Here is a 22,757-nt window from a genome sequence, read left to right as displayed (position 1 = left end):
ATGATGTGTGCTGGTGGATCCGATAAACTGTAGAAGTTTTCCGAATTACTGCATACACTCCCCCCCTCCGCCCCACTCACACAAACAAAAAAAGTAAACATAAATTTATGTATTATACAAATCGCCGTTACACGTTCGTTTAGAGCTGCAATCTCTTTGTCAAGATAAGGCCACGTAATGATCGGCATCACGTAATCACGCACGCTATCTATGCAGAAGCAATAAACAAAATGTGAAGCACCTGAGCCGGTTTCGAACCTGATGTCCTTGCTCCGCAAAATAACGTTCCAAACTATTAGGTGCGCCACAAGAAGAATGTCAGCAACGTAAAAGGGCTGAGATACTCAATGCCACCTGGGGTTTTTCTACGGGCGCCTAAATCTAAGTACACGAACGTTTTGGCATTCCGCCTTCATCGGAATGCGGCTGCCGGGAATCGAATCCGCGACCTCGAGCGCAGCAACATAAATACATAGCCACTAAGCCACCGCGACGGGCCGTTGCACTGACACACATGAAGTAGCGAGTCAGAAACTAGTCTTAATTCAGACAAGTCCTAGAGAGCATGGCTTGGTAGTTTTCAGCTGTGTATGTTGCACAACTTTGCACATACTCGGGTTGACACTAGCATATTAGCGAGCAGGATACAGGCCGCAGTATTCTCTTTCGCGGGCTCGAGACCAGTCCGGGACCCTGTAGAATGCACTCGTACCCGACGGGTGGCGGGATAGCATATACAGTTTTTTTTTTTAACTGCACCTTTTTTTTTATTGCCTGTTGCAGATAGTACAATTCTAAACCTTCTTCTAAATTACTCGATGAGGCGGTCAATACTTATACAAGAAACCAAAATGCTTTTAGTTAGTTATTTTACGGCAGATATTTCAGTCTACGAATTGTAGCTGGTGAGTTCGCAAGGCGTATCCACTTGGAACGAATTCTCGGGGCTGCACCAGCTTCTAGATATTAATTTTCAGAAGATCCGACAAAGTGTATCGGTGTTCCAATTACAATGCATAAAACTTGGTTTTCTCAACAAAAGTAACAGTAACACAAACGCATTTCGTCGGACAGTTCGAAAATGAATATATCGAAATTGGTGCAGTCCTGAGAATTTGTTCAAAGTAGATACGCCTTGGAACTCACCAGCGATAATTCGGAGATTAAAATATGTGGCGTAAGATAGTAAATGAAAACGTTAATCAGCGCGTAATCAAGTAAATTTTCCAATTAAGCATTTTGATTTCAAGTAGAAGTTGTGGCTGATCGACTCATCGAATCATTCAGATAAAAGGTGGAATTGTGCTATCTGCCACAGGCACTTTTTAAAAATTTGGTGCAGCTAAAAAAAACACCCGACATACTGAGACTGGCATTACGCGGACTGCGATGCACAAATGTTTACTGCAATTGGCGTTCCGCGCAACCATTTCCAAATTCACTGCGCGCAATGTTGCACTACTTGTCAGTTCTTCTCATATCGAGGGAAAATACAATTTCTTTTCGCAATGACCTTGCGATACACCAAAAGTCGGCTCCATGGCTAATCTATGTCCACGTAGGGCATTTACAGACGCTGCAGGACAGCAATTTCAGTCGAAGCGGAACTACATATTTTCTAAAGAGAATTGGCTGTAATTCACAGCAATAGAGAAAGCGAGTTCCTGCAGAAGTGGGCCGCCAGAGAGTGCAAAGGTAAGATTGATCGCCACAGAAATGGCTTCACAGAAAACGAGTTTTGCCACTGAAGGTCACGTGAACACAACACGACTAGGGAATAAGGGTCGAATTCACAAAGCTTTCCGTTCGTAAGTGCTCTTTGCCAATGGCCGGCCACCTTCGGTAATGATATGTGCAGCATGCGGATTGGCTGAATTCCTTTCTTAAGAACGATTCTAGCGTAAGAGCGTTTCGTGAATACAGGCCCAGGTGTGCAAAATACGAACATGCGTGGAAGGAACGGGCAACCAGAGAACACGAAAAGTGAGAGGGAATGCAGAGTGTGCATGGCGTGTCGAAAACAGCGCAGCTGTAACACCCGGGAGGAGCTGTAATGGGGGAAATGACGTGGGAAGTAACGCGTTTCCAATCTTAAGAGTGATTATCATACTGGAATTATGTGCTGTTTAATTGTTCTATGTTGTGTCCATTTAAAAACTGAAAAAAAAACCTAATTATGGTGTTTTACGTGCCAAAACTACCATATGGTTATGAGGCGCGCGGTTGCAATGGACTCAGGATTAATGTTCAGCACTGGGGCTCTTTAACGTGCACCCAATGCACGAGACACAGGCATTTTTCCATTTCACCCCCGTCGACATGCGACCGCCGCGGGCGGGATTTGATCCGCGCCTTCGGGCTTGCGCAGCATAAGAATTTTACACAGAGTATCATGTTGTAACAAATAGAATTTTGTCCATGGTATTTTTCATCCAGATTAATAATTAAAGAAGCTTACACAAGGCTGACAATTGTATCAGATGTTTTTTGTACAACGTCTTCAATTTTTCGGAAGGTTTGTCTCTCACAGGCAAGCCAATAGGCAATAATCAGTACGCATAAAGATAACACATCTTTATGCGTGCTGGAAGTGGCCGACATTACCAATGGCTCTGTCGGCCGTTTTCTGTGAACTGTTAACAACAGGAATTGCTACCGCGGAACAAAGTGAGATGGCGCCGAAAAGTGCCTAAATGGTTTTACACAATGAAATGGCATAATTGATTTCACGCAATGAATTCATTCGATAATGAACATATACTTGCGCTGTGTATTTGTGTGTGTGTGCTCTGACTATCAGATGAAAACTATACGATTTTTACGCCATTAGAGACTGCTTGTTTTCAAACTGATCAGTAGAGTCAGTCACTCAAATATCGAAGGCAGTTTCAGAATAGGGCCCATAAGCTTGTCGTGCTCCCCTGAGTAGTGTATCACAACTGCGCATGCGATGAGCACAAGGCTAGGCAGCGAATTGGCATTAGCGTTTACCCCAAACCATCAGTATTGTGAGGAGCAGCTCTGCAAGTTATTTCCAAGGGGGCGCTGTATGTTAAAAAAGAGTAATCGATGAATAACAGACGGCGGGGATACTGTTCTCGAAAATCTTTCAACCACTCATACGCAAGGCCTCGTGACGACAAGTGTACTAAGCACTTGAAATAATATCAATATTGTTAATATTTCAAATATGATATTGATTCCTAAGAAAGAAAACGCTGAAGAATGAGATAATTATAGGCCCATTTGGCTTGCTTTCGTTATTGTACAAAATACTAACTCTAGTAATTTTGAACAGAATGATGGCAACACTTGCGGCTCCCAATGGCGATTCTTGGCGAAGGAAGCATATCGTGCTTAGCGCATAATAAGCCATGCTTCTCATATTATGCATTGCACTCAGTGCAGATGAATGGTCCAGTAAGCGCAATATATCATTAGTATTACATACCACCCACGCAGTTTATCTTTAAGTCGCCATTTCCTTGCGATGAAATACTCGGGACGTTCTCAGATTATACGACGCTAAGCTTGTCGCGAATAATTGCGAATTAAAAGCCATAGCCACCTGCTCTATTCAGGTACTCTACTGGCGTCCAGGTGCTCCAGCTGCTCGACACGAATTAGTAACGCACGTGGTGGCTGCTTTGAAAGTAAGAGCCCATGTCTGCGCTGCAGCCTCCGAGAACGAGCAGCGTGAACGATCTCGCAGGTCACGTTTTTATCCAAAATTCTTGTCTTGTTGAAACTAAACAATGCGAATAACTAGCACTAGTAGATAGTCAAAGACTACGCATGGTAAGGTTCCCTTTTTTTGCGCCATATATGTTTCAGGAGACATTAGCAGGAAGGCGCAAGAACAAAATTCTCATCAGAGTCCGCCTATAGTCGGGTTCTGAATTTATATTTCGCCAGTCCAGCCTCTTTTCTTTCTATCAGCTTGTGAAGCTTTTGGTCCTGTTTACATTGAAAGGGAGGCTAAAATGAATACACCGAACAGAACATAATTTGCCAGCGTTGCAAATTCGTGACCTCTTACACAGAAATATTTCGTGAAGACAAAGGGCACAGAAACTTGAGAAATAACGATACTTGTGCAAGTTAACACTGACATAAAAGTTAGAAGGCGATTCAACCACTACTTGACGTAGATCAAAGACAATTGATGCCTCCCTGAGTGACTTGGGGGTGAAGATGGGGCGAGGTGACTCCGCACGGCCCTATCGCGTCACTCCTTGCATGAGGGAAATAGGAGGAGCGTTGGACTGCTTAAATGCTTTGACCAGCCGTCTTCGGGATCGGTCCACAAGTTTATACTGAACATTCCCACGGGAACGGAACGCATTTTCAGACTGCACTGCCTTCTGGATCGGTCCACATTTTAAAACTGCACATACCACGGCAACGGCTGTACACTGCACTACCTTCGTGACCGGCCTAGACTTTTAGAGTGCACAATATCTGGGATCGGCCCATAAAAATAAAAAAGGCAAAAGCTTGCACTAGGCCACGCAAAGCTCAAGATACAGCGAAGCTGGCCGATTGATTGCGTCTCTTGGATGTAGCTAGGTTATCTCTCTCTTTCTTTCTCTCTCTCTCCTTCTTTAACTTTCTTTTTTCTCTCTCTCCTTCTTTCTCTTTCTTTCTCTCTCTCGCTCTCATTTTCTGTTTCTCTCTCCCAAAGGAAGCTGTGTTGCAATCGTCAGTTCCCATAAATGTACGTTCTGCAAGCGTGGGTGTTTTTCTGTGTGTGACTCATACTGCCCGCCATTCTATGACTACACGCAATTGGCGAGTGTTTGATTGGATTACATGTTAATGTAATAAATACCACGAAAGAATAAAAAAGTGGGTGCTTTGCGCAGCGGTTATGACGCTCGCCTTCGGAACGTGGGTACCCGGGTTCGAATACTGCGTTGCCAAGAACGTTCATTTTCTTTTTATTTATTTCTCTAGCTAAGAAAGGCATTGCCTTTAAAAAGTAACAATGAGCACGTAGGCCGCCGCCATAACTTTGTATTATAGCAGTTTTCAGAGTGTAATCATTGCGCGTAGTCTAGCAAAGAAAACGGCCACCTCCAGGATTCTGTTAGAGAAGGGTACCAAATGCTCTTCTGATTTGCTCGACGAGTGGGTCCATGCTGCTTTGTTGAACCGAAAGTCTGGTGCTCGTAATTCACTTTGTCCTCATTGGTGTAAAAGAAAAAAAGACATGAAAACACAGACAACGATTGTATTTTTATTCTTAAAGCTAAGAGTACCTGTATTGACGGGGGAGCTTCACTGCCTTTGGTACACTTGTGGTATGCTTTCAATGATGCGATAATAATCCACGCCCAATGCTCTGGTACTTGATGATCAAATCAGAAATGCTCAACGAGGTCTATAGGATACCGCTTTAGTCTTACAAACAAGGAAGTGGCTGGTAACGCTTTTTTCCGTGACGCAGATAATCACAACTGAGGAACGAAACGCGACAACATCCCATTCATATTATTTGTAGTACAAATGCACTATGCGAAGCCCTGTTGCATCAGTCTTACTCGCGTTTCGATGTGCGCAGCACGTCTTCAACGTGAGTTTAGATTTTTTTAACTCTGAGATTTTACGCGCCAGAACCACGATCTGATTATGAGGCACGACATACTGGGGGACTACGGATTAATTTTGACCACCTGGGGTTCTTTAGCGAGCCGCTAATTCGTGGTATACGGGCGTTTGTGCGTTTCGCCGCTATCGTAATGCGGCCACCGAGGCTGGGATTTCGATCCGGCCCTCGGACTCAGCAGCACAACGCCAAAGCCACTACACCATCACGACGGGTAAATTTCGTTTCTTCCTTCCCTGTTATTTCTACTCTTCATTTGAAACGAACCAATAAATTGCCGCATGATTTCTTTGTATTCCTTCTCCGTGTATGTAACCACCAAAATTCAAGCCCCTCGGGTGCCCTTATTCTTCTCGCACCTTGTGTAGCGAGGGCCTCGACTCTGCAGCCTCGATGCCTTGAGAGAAGATACGAAGCTTTACTGGCCAGTTGCCTCAGAACGCGGCTCACGTTATAATCGGGTTCGTGACCCGTGTATAGCGCATCTGTCTCTTTATTTTTTCTGGCACTTCAAATTGCAGTGAGCTATACCAGTGGGCAACCACCGCGATCGCTACCGCGTACGGAACCGTATTCTAATAAACACAATCGCCGTGCCGTGTTCGATTGTACCACGGCCAATTTGGAAGTGCTGCCGGTACAATAAAAATCGTGGCATGGAGGACGACTCCTTTCTCGCCTAAAGTGACAAGTACGTCAGCAATGACAGAGTAAATTGTGCACGCGCTCGTACTTTCAGGTATGTTGCGATGACAGTTCGCAGTAACCGCTTTTATGGAGCGTTTCCTGTCTAGTTGCGGCATCACTTCACTTTATAATATATATATATATATATATATATATATATATATATATATACATAATGTGTGTGTGACGCCCGACGTAGTAAAATCACACCATAGAGCATTTTCTTTCTCACATGGTCAAACTAAGTTCTCTGAGTGCGGCGCGAATCACGTATATATATATATATATATATATATATATAATACCAGGCGGACGAACATGTTTGTGGAAGGCGAGCAATTGGTGTGTGTGTGACGCCAGCAGCAAGGCAACGACAACTTTCAGCAGGCCACCATTGCAATATTCTATGGTCAATTTGCGGTGCAAAGAAGTTATACTCGACAGGATTCGCGCCGCACTCAGAGAACTTAGTTTGACCATGTTAGAAAGAAAATGCTCTATGGTGTGATTTTACTACGCAAGATACATATGAGCTATAAATCAGGTTATCTCCGTAACATCACGATCGAACGCCTCGGCAACGTAAATAAAGCAAGAAAAAAATCTGAGTAGTTTGGTTCAGAGAAGCTTGACCACTATTGCGGTGGATGGTAACGAGCTCAGCGACCGTCCATTGAGAGGTGGACGAATGACAGCTATCAGCGATGAAGAACGAGAGCCATGGGGGAGCGTAGTTAATGAAAAGAGAGGGGGGGGGGGGGCAGACTAACTTCTACGGATCGGTTCCCGAAAGCAACGTCGTTCACTTTTATAGCCAACCCATTGCCACTTCATCGCATCTCTGCCGCAAACGTTTTGTAAATGGCAAAGACACCCGAACGAGCGTGGAAATGCTTTATCATGGTCATGGAAACCAGAGGCCCGGTAGCTGAAATAAAAGACACTAGCACAGCGAGATCTTGCGATAATGACCTGCGAAATGTGTAAGTCTGGACATTCTCACTTCGGAGCCCATTATGTGTACACTGCTGCCCCCACCGTGTAATTGTACGAATGCTGTGGAGAAACTGACGTCTGGGGCCTTTCTAATCACATGGCAGGCGCTTGGAGCGTACATTTCGGTTAGATAATAAATTGGGCCACGATTGAAACTTATGTTTGAAGTCCTGAAAATTTCGGTAAAACGTTTGCCTTTATATCGCCTGCTATTAAGACTCCTTAATAAACTGTTACCGCCTTGTAGCCAACGTCACTGTTTCGACTACTGCAATGTGATCTCACGACATTCACCGAATCCCAATCATACTTCGCCGATGTTGAAGAGAACATCAACTGGTTTGAATGAAGAACACAATCACATGATACGGATGATACTGTGCACTACAGCACAGTCAACCCTGCATTGCCTGCAAAAGAAAAAAGAAACGAAAAATAAAGCCTGCGGTATAACCCAACAGCCATATATATATATATATATATATATATATATATATATATATATATATATATATATATATATATATATATATAGTTCACGAAACGTTTGTCGGGTCACCTGATTCGTGTCACCTAACGGGTCAACTGGTCACGTGATATAAATTAAAAAAATAAATTAACAAGATATGCTAGGATGTTGATGATGACATGGGCTTCCCTATTGAAACGGGGCGTTCCTTAAAACTTTCCGGGGCATTTAAATCTCTAAATACGTCTATACACTAAGTTACATTAGTCACAACAAAAAGTTTGCTTCATTGCATGGTTTTCCTTGCATTGATTTGCAGTTGCGGTTTCACCCGTGTGTGTTAGTTCAAACAGAGTCATCTTTTAATTGTATGGTGTTGCGCAATTCGTCGTGTTAAGGTGGGTTATGCAAGGAGGCGGACATTACAAGACAAATCACATTGTTTCCGCCGCTAATTAAACATATCCAATTTATTTCTGTATTCATTTTAAACGACATGCTGTAGTTGCGAAATAGAGCAGTATTAACGTTATGATTATGATTATTATTATTACTATTATTATTATTTGGTGCGAAAACATATACACACTTCAAAGAGGGGAAAAGGAAAGCAAGGAGCAGGCTGGCAACTCCCACCGGAAGGGGCACAACAAACGCGAAATGCACCTGCATGCCAGCTGTTATACAGGAAGCTTAGTGGCTAGTGGGCGCGAGCCCTCACACCTCCCTGGTCTTGTCGAAACCCGGCGCTCACCCCTCTCCTCTCCCATTTGTCCCACTTTGTCATTGACAGGCTTCTGTAGCCAACATATGAGGCTTATTTAGAGTACTCTAAATTAACACGTGTTAAAATTTTCAATTGGTTAAGAGCTCAATATGGCATTGTTAGCGCTGGCGTGCCCATGGCTTCTTTATTAATTCATATTTTTGCTTAATTTCTGAAAATCTTGACAATGGAGTAAAGACGAATTAGCAGGGCTGGCGCCGGGTGGCGCATCAGTATTTCGATTGAGATAGCACTTATACGGAATCATATTTACTACAACGCAAACTTCCAAGACGAATGAGAGATACGAAACGACAGGATCAACTGGGGCTTTTTTTAACAAGCATTATATAGAGACGACAAGCTTATTCTCGATCTTGCTCGCCATAATAACACGCCATCACATTACGGTCTAACAATACACACCGACATCAAATTACCGTAACAGTCAGGTATCTAAGAGAGCAAGTTCATTGGCCAGAAGGGCCAGCGATGGCTGGCTCACGCTTCCGCTTTACACACACACACACACACACACACACACACACACACACACACACACACACACACACACACACATATATATATATATATATATATATATATATATATATATATATTGTGAGCGCATTTTGGGCATATCCTCGTTGTCATCTGTACAAACGACTCATCATCTTGTGCGAGCGCTATTTGTGCATATCGTCGTCGTCATCTGTACATACGACTCATCATCATCTTTTGTCTCGCGCGGTGCTTCGTCTCTGCTTCGGGCGGCTGCTCGGAAATCAAGGCATCGCATCGGTCGACGTCTCACAATATATATATATACCTTCCCAGAACATGGCTCGAGCATCCCGCTCGCCCCGGCGTCGCTCTCCTTCACCTTACAGCCGTTCCTCATCGCCCTTGCGTGCTGCTTCCCATGTTGTGGACACCCGTACGGAAAACTAGAGGCTGCAGTTTTTAGACGAGAAACTGCATCGTGTCGGACTGTCCCCATTCCTCCTGCTCGCCCCGCCAATTTGCTCTCCGTTTGTGTGGAGGGTGTCTCTGTCGACGCCCTTGTAGATACTGGAGCCGCTATTTCTGTTATAAATCGTGAACTGTGCTTTCGTCTGCGAAAAGTGCAAACGCCGTATGTTGGTCCGGTCCTATGTGGTGCCAATGACGTTCCCATCTTTCCTACCGGAAAGTGCACAGCTCGCGTTCTGATAGACGGTATTCGTCATCATGGGCAACTTGCGGTGCTTTCGACGTGCGCTCATCAGATGATATTAGGATGGGACTTCCTGTCCGCTGCTTCTGCATTAATTTCGTGCGGCGACCCAAGGATTCACATCAGCGACACCGAGACTTATCCCGTTTTCGATTCCCCGTGTCCCAACCTCATTGCAGCCGCGGATTTTATTATCCCACCAGACGAAGAACGTATTCTTACCGTTGAGTCATCAGACATTGTCGACGGAGACGCATTGGTTGTACCTTCTCAGCGCTGCATTTATTGAGGACTCGCGATCGCTTCTTGCTTGGTCCGGTTCTCGAGTGGCTATGCCAGCCTCACAGCCTTTAATACGACTCCTGAGCCACTTCTACTGCCGAAAGGGTCTACTGTCGCCAAGCTCGCCGACGCTGCGCCGGTATGTGTCGTCAGTGTTTCGCCTGCCACATCTTCCGCGCATTGTACGCCCGCAGCAGGCCACACTAGTGCTATTAAGGCCACCTTGAGTGCAGATCTCAATGCGGCCCAGAACAATGCACTCCTCGCCATTTTAATGAAGCATGAAGCTTGTTTTGACGTTTCTTCGCGAGGCCTGGGTCAGACAACTGTCACTACTCATCGCATTGAAACAAACGGCTCTCGCATCATTCGCCGTCGCCCGTACCGTGTGTCACCTTCGGAGGGAAAAGTTATAGAAGAACAAGTGAACGACATGCTGACACGCAACATTATAAGGCCTTCAGCAAGCCCTTGGTCTTCTCCTGTTGTGCTCGTTAAAAAAACGATGGTTCTGTGCGCTTTTGCATCGATTATAGGGCGTTAAACAAAATTACCCGTAAGGATGTTTATTCAATGCCTCGTATCGACGATTATTTGGATACCTTACAAGGTGCCGAGTACTTCTCAAGCCTCGACTTGCGCTCCGGATATTGGCAGATTCCAATGCATGAGCCAGATAAAGAAAAGACTGCGTTTGCTACACCTGATGGACTTTTCGAATTTAACGTGATGTCTTTTGGACTGTGCAATGCACCAGCTACGTTTGAACGTATGATACATACATTACTCCGTGGCTTAAAATGGAAGACCTGTCTTTGTTACTTGGACGACATTGTCATCTTTTCGTCGAGTTTCTTCCAGCACCTACAACGTCTAGACCAAGTTCTCACGTGTCTAGCAAAGGCTAGTCTCCAACTCAATACTAAAAGGTGTCGCTTTGCAAGCCGAAGCATTAAAGTATTGGGCCACGTCGTCAGTAAGCATGGCATCCAGCTTGATCCCGATAAAATCGCTGCAGTGCTGCGATTTCCGCCACCAACCACACTTTCGCCGCAGCTTTCTAGGACTGGCGTCCTACTTCCGCCGCTTTGTTCGTGACTTCGCCAGCATCGCCGCTCCTCTACATAAACTTCTTACTTCGAGCACGTCCTTTGTGTGGTCGGACGACTGTGAAGCCGCCTTCCAGACCCTCAAACGACTTCTCAGGTCAGGGCCAGTGCTCCGTCATTTCGATGCAACCGCCCCTACTATTCTACACACTGATGCCAGTGGGCATGGAATTGGTGCTGTCTTGCTGCAGCGGAATCAGAAGTCTGAAGAGCAAGTCGTGGCTTATACAAGTCGTACTCTTTCTCCTGCTGAGCGTAACCACACGAATACAGAACAGGAATGCCTCGCCATCGTGTGGTCAATACAAAAATTTCGACCCTATCTCTACGGCCGCCATTTCACAGTTGTGACCGACCATCATGCTCTTTGTTGGTTGTCGTCCCTGAAAAACTTGTCTGGACGCCTCGGCCGTTGGGTATTACGCTGGCAGGAATATGACTTCAGTGCCACGTATAGGTCCGGCAAACAACATCAAGACGCCGACGCTTTGTCGCGCTGCCCGCTGTCCCTAAACGCCCATGCTTCACCTTCGGTCTGCACGTCACCATCTAGCCACACGTCGCAGCACACGCCCCGTAGCCCGGGGCAGTCAGTTGCCTCAGTTCACTTTCTTCCGTCTACTGACCTCGTCTCACTCCAACGTACTGACCCATACTGCCGTACGCTGATCGACCGACTTACTAGCTTGGCACGACCCCCCAACAGTCGCTTAAGACGACAACTTTCACGTTTTAAGCTTCAAGGTGGAGCGTTATTTCGATCAATCTACCATCCTTCCGGTAACCGATGAGTGCCAGTAATACCTCGCTCACTTCGACTCCAAGTATTGGAAGCATTTCACGACGACGCAACGGCTGACCACTTGGGCTTTCATAAGACCTACGACCGCATCAAAATGCGTTGTTTCTGGCCGGGCCTTTCCACCTCAGTCGCCAAATACGTTGGCTCCTGCGCGTCATGCCAAAACAGAAAGCGCTCGACATCCCTTCCAGCCGGTCCTCTGCAGCCTCTACCATGCCCGTCCACCCCCTTCGAATTTGTGAGAATAGACTTGTACGGGCCCCTCCCACTCACGCCCGCTGGTCACCGCTGGATCGTTACCGCAATGGATCATCTAACGCGGTACGCTGAGACAGCGGCTCTTCGCTCTGGTACTGCCTCCGAACTCGCCGAGTTTTTCGTGCACGGTATCGTTTTGTGCCACGGCGCACCTCGTGTCCTCCTGAGTGACCGTGGCAAGACGTTCCTATCGCACGTCCTTCGTGAAGTCCTCCAGGCCTCTGACACCATCCATAAGACCCCATCAGCGTACCATCCGCAAACAAATGGTCTTACAGAGCGTTTTCATCGAACTTTGTCCGACATGATGTCAATGTATGTTCGACCCGATCACACCAATTGGCACACCATCCTACCTTTCGTGACGTTTGCGTATAATACTGCCGTCCAACGTACAACCAATTACAGCCCCTTCTTCCTTGTGTACGGTCGGGCGCCGTCTTTCGTCTTGGACACTACACTCCTTTCAGCACCTGCTGCTCCATGCGCGTCTCTTCCTGAAGAATTTGCTGCTCGCATCACCCGCTGCCGTGAAATTGCCCGCGCCAACACCGCTACCATTCAGGACAAAAGGAAAATTCGCTATGATGCGACGCGTCGCGTTGCTTCGTTCCGCCCAGGCGACGAAGTTCTTTTGTTGACACCTGTTCGCGCACCGGGCCTCTGTGAAAAGTTTCTCCACAGATATCTCGGCCCCTACACCGTTTTGCAAAGAAATTCGGCCGTTAACTACCGCGTCACTCCTGTCAGCTCAGCTACTGACCGGCGCCGCCGCACTACGGAAATCGTTCACGTATCTTGCCTGAAACCCTACATTCGCCGTACCTACCCTTTCTAGCTTGCGGTCTTGCTGACCGCTTTCCTGAAGGGGGGAAGTTAGCGTGAGCGCATTTTGGGCATATCGTCGTCGTCATCTGTACAAACGACTCATCATCTTGTGTGAGCGCTATTTGTGCATATCGTCGTCGTCATCCGTACATACGACTCATCATCATCTTTTGTCTCGCGCGGTGCTTCGTCTCTGCTTCGGGCGGCTGCTCGGAAATAAAGGCATCGCATCGGTCGACGTCTCACAATATATATATATATATATATATATATATATATATATATATATATATATATATATATACAGTCATATCATAAGAAGCCACCAAAGACAGCATAGGGGAAGTTACTTGCACTTATTAATTGAATTAAAAAAGTTGCAGTTTCACCCGAAAGGCGAAGCATCAATGGTGATATCGAATTAGTAGAGAGCTATACGGAGTAAGGAAAGTAGTTTTATCGGCAGTATAAACTTGGAGACATCCGCTTACTAACTGAATTAACAAGCATGGTGTAAGCGCGCACAAGCAAACATGTATATATCACACTCGATGACCGCACACAACCGCTGTCAAAACGCTGGCGTGCGCAAGCGCGCCAGCAGCAGCGAGCGAAGGTTCGTGCGGTCTATCGCTTCAACGGAAACTGAGCGGCGAAAGCACAGTGCATACAAAGGTAGGAGCCGTGTTGCAGATCGCTTTCAAGATACGATGCGCACGACCGCCCGCAGCCACGCAAAGTACAAGTAGTACAAGTACGCTGTTGCTCGCAGAGCAGAAGCCGCAGCCCCTCCCTCCCGCGCTGCCTTCCCGCTTTCCTCCTTTTGCGTGCGATATTCCAGTGCCCCTTGCGCCCAGTCGCAAGATACGCATTTCTTGCCGTAGCACAACGTCAACCCCCCTCTGTCCCTCCCATCCCCCTACGGCCTTTCGCGGAACCACGGTGTAAGAACATTTAGGTGTTGACACTGCGCGCGCGCGAGCGTCCAGATTATGTTCGGCCGCGCGCGGGTGCACCGAGTAGCTCTGCTGCGAGCAGATAGATGGCGCCGCGGTCAGCAGTCTCAGCTTAGCGGCGCCGGCGGCTTGAGATTGCTTTGCCTCCCCTAAATTTTGGTTCATAGTGGAGTGAGCAAACCTCAAGGCGTGCAGGAAATCCGTTATTTCCGATTACAGGGATAGGTGTACCAGGCTTATTGCTTCGCTAACATGAAGGTATCTTACGCAGGGCGTGAATGAGGTGAACACGGATTGATCGGGCAGCACTCAAAGCCCACTCAAGTTCCGCTCCCGCGCACAATTTGTTTCGTCCGGTCTAGCCGTTCATCTAAGCATTAAAAAAAAGAAACCTTGGCCTGCTTGCTACACCTCGATCAGGTGAAAATAGTGACTGCACCGGAAACTGTTGTTTTTCATGCTTATCGCTGCTTCCATTCGCACTCTCAAAACCGTTCAAGCATCGTTGCGCGAATTCAGTGTGGCCGCGGTATAAATTAAGAAATGACACGGCGCAAGCTTACGATATGCAACGCACTAGAGCAAAGTGGCTGTTCATGGCTAGAACTTAAGATGAGAATGCACATCAGCTATGTAAAAACTGTTTCAAATGGGAATTTATGAGGCGGGACGAAGGCAGGTGTCTATGTTGGATTAGAGCATCAGTAATACACTTTACTGATGAAAACTTGAGCAAATGCTTTTTTTTTATTCCAATTCCACTTAACATAGACCTCGTATATTATTCATTTGGCTTTCGTCCACTGAGGACTGAGTGGCTCTTGCAAGATCTAAAAAAAGAGGTGACTTACTTTTTTATTAAATTGCATATGAGAATGTGCCAATGTAAGTGTGTTTGACAATGCATGCTACAGCATGTCCACAAATACACTTACACCCGCCACACAGTAATCCCACAGGCCCTTTTTTTTTGCAAGGACACAATACGAAAAAAATGTTCATGAAGCAGCTCGATAATTTTCATAGGGGATAACCATCCCAGAAGCTTACGCTTTCATACATTCCCACAATGGAAAAAAATGTTGAATGAGAACATGCAAGCGTGTAATATACACCGCACGCGAATTGTAAAAAAATTCAGTAGCCATGATGGAACACATTTGAAAATCAGGCACACATCTGCACAGAAAACAGCAGTATAATACAGGGTGCACAAAGATTTAAAAATACGCAAATGTCACGCACCTGCACAGAACCATAGTAATGTTGTTGCCGTCCCTTGGAGATACTTAGATTATTTTTTTACATTTCGCCTAATTACATAAGTAGTCTTAATTAATTAATCCACTTATCAAATATTATAGTTAGATTAAAAGTGTCAATGAGAAAATTATAGAGCAACATGAAAGAATCCCGATAGAGCTTTCTATTGCTCAATACGCGCTACATAGAAGTGTTTTTCCTAGCGTGAAAGAAGCCCACGAATACACGCAAAGTGCGTGTATTCGCGGGTTTCTTTCACGTTCGGAAAACACTTTGATGCATCACGTATTGAGCAACAGAAAGCTGTATCGGGAGTTTTGCGTGTTGCTGTACAATTGCCCTCGTTCACACTTTTTATCCAATTATAGCATTAGAAAAGATGACTAATCAATTATGAAAATAATTATGTAATTAGGCGGAATGCAAAAAATATAATATGAGTATCTCCAAGCGACGGCAGACACCATTACCTTGGTTTTGTTCAGCTACGTGACATTAGCATATTTTTAAATGTTGGTTCATGATAGTTAAGCCACCCAGCATATATCTTGCACATGCAGCAAAATTTGCACAAACTACTGTGGCACACAGGCGGTTATCTCTTCCGCAGCGGCTTTCGAGGTTTATTTGACCGTGTGAGGTTCTTTGGACAGTTCGGAAATAAGTAGGAAACCCTTTTATCGAGCTCCGCGTAATATGCCGCCGATATCGTATCCTCTGAAAAATGGTTGGCGCAGACATGGTCGGTAGGCATTAGAGTTCGGTCTGCCCTCAGATTTGCACGGCGCCACTGCTCTAGACGACCGCTTTCCGACGGCGCTTTGAATAAAGGCACACGCTCCGCGCAAGTCCGGTATCCAGAATTGCAGTTCGGAACGAAGCACTTTCTAGCCATTTCAAACGCCCCTCAGAAGGCCGCTGCCACTTTTGTCAAGGGCCCGCGGCGACAATACACAAGCGCAAGCTCATGAAACGCACGCGAACGAAAAGTGTGCCTTCAAAACTGCGCGGCCGCACATGCAAGCAGCAAGCAGCCGCAGCAAGCACCTTGCCGCCGAGACTGGGACCGCATTCCGCAGCTCCCCCTACGGCGGCGCCGGCCGAGCTGTAACCGAGCCGAACATAATCTGGACGCGAGCGGGCGGCGCTTTCACGCGCGTTGTGGGGAGAGTGTCAGCACCTCTCTTGCTTATTGTTACACCGTGCCCGCAACGGAAGACGCCGCATTTGCGCTCCGCGGTGCGTTCACTCCCCGTGAAAGCGCGCGTCCCTCGCGTGCTTTCACGTGCACATAAAGCATACAGCGCACGGCGACGTTTTTAACGTCCTTGGGCTTTATACGGAACCTCACAGCGAGACCAACGGCAGAAATCCTCTTGGAGTGTCTATATTTGCTGTCGCAATAATAAATAATATATTAATGAAAATGAAAATAGATGAAACAACAACTGGCCGAAGGTGGGGCACAAACCCACGTCTTCGCATTACGCGCGCGGTGATCTTACCAGTTGAGCTTCCATGGCGCCGTTTTCCCATCTACTATCTGGTGTATTTATGTTTATCTACTAGAACGAACCCTGGGAGTGTTAACCAGCGCCACCACTCACAAGCATTAGCGGCTGATGTGGAACATCCTCTCTGCCACGGGCGTCACGTGCACGTGAAGTTTTGGGTGAAGGTAACTGGTCAATAAGCCCACACATGCTACCTCAAGCCATCAATTCTCTCAGATTTGAGACCCTCGCTATGTAATCAACGAAAAGAAAGGAATATATATATATATATATATATATATACATTATTAGTATTGCTGTCACATCTGTCAAACATTACTTGTGTTCGATCGAACTGCGCTTGGCAACAGCAGCTCCTACAATCAGCGGTCAGATGCGCGTGGTTGTCAGATTTAACTTTGTGTAGATGCTGGCCGAGACTTTCTTTCACACATGTTCCCGTTTGCCTTATCTACACACACCCGCAGGTGAGGGGAATGTGATACACTACGTAGCTACGTACCTATGTACCTGTGCCTGTGCTTGATGCAACATTGCTGTCGAGTGCAATGTGATTGCTTGCGCTTTTGGACAGCACTGAAGAGACCGTGGAGCTTGTTCTTCACATGTTTCCAATAAAAAAAAAACACCAGTTGAAGTCAGCGCATGGTCGTGTCGTTTCGTGTCTCCCCTTCGTCTGCGCAGTTTGCGCTGCAGTAATTATGAATCAATACCAACTTAACCAATCAACCGTTCTCTTGAATTTCTATGGGCACTCCAGGCGAATTTTTGCTGTCGTCATGACGTTTCGAATAAAGTCCAAGTTCGCGGAGAATGAGTGGCCTATGCGCCGTGTGCTTGAATGCGAGGGCAAGCTTTCGAGGGTGAGCCGAGAATGGAGATATGAGGTCTCAGAAAAAAAAAACCCACAAAAAATGGAGAATTCTGGAAAAAAAAGCCATTCTTTCTCAATTTTTTTCAGGCCAGAAAAAGACCAACAAGCAATAGGTCCGAATTTATTCAGTAAACTAGAGGGCATTGGTTTAAATATTGCACAAGTTAGATTGGTTTCACTTAATGAGTACGAACATGTTCAGCAGACATATTATTTCTACCAGTTTTAGTAAAATTTTTTCATGCTTGTTGTGAGCTGCATCTCCATCGTTTGTGACTCTGACTGGCAAGCTTCACAGGCGTCACTTATAGAGAGACAAAATACTCGACCTTTTACGGGTGTAAAAAGACATGGATGACAATTTTGTTCTGGATGACAATCTTAATAATGATCCAGAAAAACTGGCTTTAAAATCCTCTCGAGTGCCTTGTTTAGTCGGTTCGCAGAACTGGCAGTTCTATGCAGTCATTGAGATAGCTGCTCTGCGCTTACATTTCTTGGCGTCAAAGCAGGCGCATCAACCGATAGTATTTCTGTCTGAATTTTCATCGCGTTGGCACAAAAGCGCACCCCTTCCCTTCTCCTTTTGTATTATTAGAAAACATTCTGCCAGTACACCTCGTTCTCCCATTTTAAAGAAATATCTGGTTACATAATTGAATTTTATGCACCGCATCGCTTTTTTTAGGCTTACAGGGGTGTGATTGGATGGAAGGCTGAGCAACATACCCAGAGATGTAGCGCTGCTGCTTACATTGTTCTTATGCTCGAACACGTGGAATGGCGCAGTACTGGAGTGGAGTTTGAAAATAATGCAAGCAGAGACCAGTCTCAATGACAAGGATGCTGCATCGGTCATTCTTATACCCCTAGTGGTGTCCTACTTCAAAGATGATCTCAGCCAACTCGCACAAGTGCATCAGGTAAGAGTCGTTATTACCATGCATGTATTGTATGAAAGTCACATGTGTTTAGGTTTAGCCAATTCTTGGGGTGATGTTAACAGTGAGTGATTGGTTAGTGGTCATTCTTTGATTTCTACTACATAAGTGGATAATTGATTCTCTTTGCTTTTTTTACAGTTGTATGTTGCTGTACCTTGAGTTTGCAGGAAATTGTGCAGCTGATCAATTTCCTATAGCAGTGGAGGCGTAATGAGCATGCTGTTCTATTTTGAAGCGATCAGGAGAAATACTATATTATGTTTGCTTTCTTCCTAAATTGTTTCGTGTTTCCAGCACACACGCAGACTCAGAGCCAAAATAGAGACGTAATAAGCAAGCTGCTTTTCTTGTATTCAATTCTTGGGTTATAAACAAACATGCATTTATAGATTGTAAAAATAAGTACAATTCTGCCTCACTGACCAGGTTTCCTGGTCCAGACACCAACAGACCTACAGCAAATGTGTCTCCAGTAGGAACTAACCTACATTTCACATATACAAAGCTGGTTCATTGACTAACATTTTATACGCGATTACTTTAAGCCGTGGTTGTACTCAACAGAGATGACAAGCGATTTTCTTGAGACACCCTGCCCGTTTGCCAAGTCATAGTTGCATTCGGTGAGCTTTCTCAGCCTTTTATTAATATGTCCTGCACCCAAAAGCCCAAATGCACTGTTCATCATGAAGAAAAGCAAATAACTGCAAATGCCGTGAGCAATTTCTTAATGGCTGCATGGTGAATGTCATCAAATGCTACAAACAATATCATCGCCGCAGCTGTGGCTGCTTGATGGCCCAATTACAGGTATTTACTTGTTTGGAAGCTGCTCACCAGCCCAATCGTCGATAACGAACTAAAAATAAACGTAATTGCAACAAAGCATATAAAAATGGCACCTGGAAAAAAGTTAGACCTGAGACTATGATGAACCTCTTCAACAGAAAGCTAGACTAGCTTATTGCAACTTAAGATCAATCAGCACAAATGACGATGCATATTTGTGGCTTGCCTGTCACGGTCTTTGGTCTATGCCATGTTCCTAAATGAATAATTTCTACAGAGCAGGCTCCATGCAGTTAGTAATGTTGAAGCACCTGTTGCTACACTCGTGTATATTTCAGCTGAATATGTTGAAACAAATCATGCGCTATCGCTTTTCTTAGGTGTCATTCCATCAAAGGTGAGAGCGTACATGTTTGTGACTAATTATGATAGTGTGGTGCCAGTAGTAGATCGATGTGATGCAGACATTGTTGCAGCAGTTGCTGGCACTGAGTGCGCCGACCCTTGTTGGGATGAGGATCTCCATTATCCAGAGTTGCTGTAACTTACAGTTACTTACCAAGAGCCTTTCGGTTCGTTCGTCAATGCTGTAGCAAGGTGGAGGGCACAGGGGTCTCACAACTAGGTACTCTTGACAAAACTTAGACTTGAGTGATGACTTTCGTGGTCACAAAAAAAAAAACAAGCGGCATGGTGCACTTCGTTCCTATCATTTAAACGGTCTGTAACGTAGCACTACATCTCTCAATTTTGGGGTTGTTTAATGCAGCAGTTAACTTTAATTTAACGCCATTGCAGTTGAGTACGATTACTACAAAGTGACCTGAATAATGAAAATAGCAGCATGGCTTGGCCAGTCTTTTATTACAAGCATATATGCATTGTGAATTTCAGTACACAAGAACATTTTGCAATGACTTTTCCAAAATAACGTACATTCTTTATCACGTAACGGGGTTCAGGACAAACACGAGAACACCCATATGCCCTCCTTATTTTAACTTTGCATTGTCAGTGAGCAAGCTAAGTAAGTGCACTGGACATCAGGAAGATACATTTAACCAAGCAAAGCACGTCCCCAAAATTATAACCTAAAGCTCCAACTAGTGCAAAAATAAAAAATGGTGTATGTGTGGCCTAAAGTTCTCTAATATTCAAAGTTTTGGTGTTCCAAAGATTCCTCTAAACTTTTTTTTCAGTGGAAGCCCAGGGGTAATCATCATGAAACCACTTATGTCAAATCAAGGAGTCGGTGACAGAAATGTGTAGTTCGAGGATTTGCCTCACACAATAGAACCTTTATAGCTGAAATATAATGTGGTTTCTCATTTAGTTTCTTGGCCTTAATGTCGCCGGTTCATTGCTCAAGCACTAAGTTGCCATAAAAGTTTATAAAAGAAAACGTGAATGTCTTAAAGCTAATAGAATATTGTTACACAAATAGAGGGCATTGAAGAGGCATAGGTTTCAGCTTGGGGAGGTGAGAATCAAATTAATGCAGCCAGGTGTTTTAGGGTATCACGAACAATGTCAAGTTCAGACGGGAGCTCCAGTTAAGTGCGCCGTTCGCGCAGTCGATAACTGCTGAGTGGGCAGACAAGAAGTCCTGGCCAAGGATCACTTCACAGGGGCACGCTTTAGAGCGAAAAATGAAACAGTAGTAACATGACCGCTGTTACTGAGAGGTGCGGTGCACATTCCTACAATAGGCGTACTTTCAAGACTCGTGTGGTGCGCTGTGCAACAGGCATGAGTGCTTTCCTCAACTGACTGTGAAGGTTAGCGTTCTTGGCTGGTGTCTGAGCGCCAGTGTTGATGAGGGCAGATAAGTGGGAACTTCGAGAGGAGTTTCAATGCTCCGAGATCTCTTAACTAAACATTTGTATAATTTTTTTATTTGCACACCCCCACTTCCAGATTAACTATTTTTTGATCTGCCTGTAATGTTATACAGCCAGATTAAAGAATAATACTGCTGAGCGTGTATAAGCATAAAATTGTGTGTTTCTCACTGTAAAAATTTTTTTTTTTTCAGGTGAGTCCATCTCTCAATGCACATGCCATCTGTTTGTGGATAGGGAGCTTATAACACCAGACATAGGCTTGAAGCTGGCTATTGAGTACCTGATTGATGTCCACTACTGCTTGAACATCAAATATACCGCACGTGTAGGGGCGACCCTTGAATTTCTTCAGAGGTTCTTACTTTCTTGGACATTTGCTTTCTTGGACATTTGGAGAAAATAATGTTCCAGTAATAAAGCAACTATCTTCAAGACACCGCACAACCTTAGTCTAGAAAAGCACATCAAGGCATTATCATTCAACACTGCGAAACACTTCCATGAGTGGTACAAACTGATACACATTGTCACGCGCTAAGGCAAGCGCAAGCAACAGAATGAGCAGCCAGACACGAAGAATGCCAGACACGAAGGAACGGTTCTCCAGCTGGCGCGGGATCTTCGACTTCGTCGTCTTCTCCATTCTTGCTGGGCACCCAATGATGATTGTTTGCGGGCTCAAAACACCAGGTGGCATTATTCCCCCTCCCAAAGAAGCATCGACTCGATGCTCAAACACAAGACGTACACGGAAAGTACACAAATTAGGTAAGACACACACACAAAAAAAAATGTAAACGCGCTAGCCCACATACGGTCAAGCACACGAGGCAAAAAATGCGTTCTGTGGTCGGGGAAAAGAAAATCGCTTCGCAGTTCTTCAGAAGACGACGCGACTACAGCAAAAAGAAAAGTTTATTCACCAGTACACTATGTGAACATCACCGTGTAAAATACGGCTTGAGGCGGATGACATGTACAATCTCTGCACGTGGTAATCGGCGCTTGGACGATGCAGGTCTCCGTCAGGAATCACTTCATAGTTCACGTCGCTGACACGCCTTAGCACTGTGTACGGTCCGAAGTACTTGCTCAGGAGTTTCTCGCTGAGGCCTCGCCGTCTAATGGGGGTCCAAACCCAAACTTGGTCACCGGGCTCATTTGTCGATGGTGGAGATTGTACCTTATTGCATCTCCACACTGCTGCTGTCTTATGTGCAGACGGGCCAGTTGACGTGCTTCCTCGGCGCGCTGAATGTACTCCTCGACGTCAGGAGCTAACTGATTGAGCTGATCAATGTCGTCATATCGAATCATGGCGTCGAGCATAGTTTGAACATCTTGACCATAAACGAGGCGAAACGGCGTGAATCGTGTAGTTTCCTGCGTGGCAGTGTTGTACGCAAAGGTTACGTACGACAGGATTTCGTCCCATGTTTTGTGCTGCACATCCACGTACATAGATATCATGTCTGCCAGTGTTTTGTTCAGTCTTTCGGTCAAGCCGTTAGTCTGAGGGTGGTATGCAGTGGCCTTTCGATGACTCGTGTAA

The 22,757-nt window shown here is 45.4% G+C and overlaps 1 pseudogene; it reads left to right on the top strand.

Annotated features, from left to right (window-relative positions):
• Positions 1-16,666: 16,666 nt before the first annotated feature.
• LOC125941486 (uncharacterized) lies at positions 16,667-21,608 on the top strand (annotated as a pseudogene).
• Positions 21,609-22,757: the final 1,149 nt, after the last annotated feature.

This window comes from Dermacentor silvarum, chromosome 1 (genome assembly GCF_013339745.2).
Source record: "Dermacentor silvarum isolate Dsil-2018 chromosome 1, BIME_Dsil_1.4, whole genome shotgun sequence".
Taxonomy (NCBI): Eukaryota; Metazoa; Arthropoda; class Arachnida; order Ixodida; family Ixodidae; genus Dermacentor; species Dermacentor silvarum.
The sequence above is the reverse complement of the archived record's forward strand: the minus strand, read 5'-3'. Positions and strand labels throughout refer to the sequence as shown.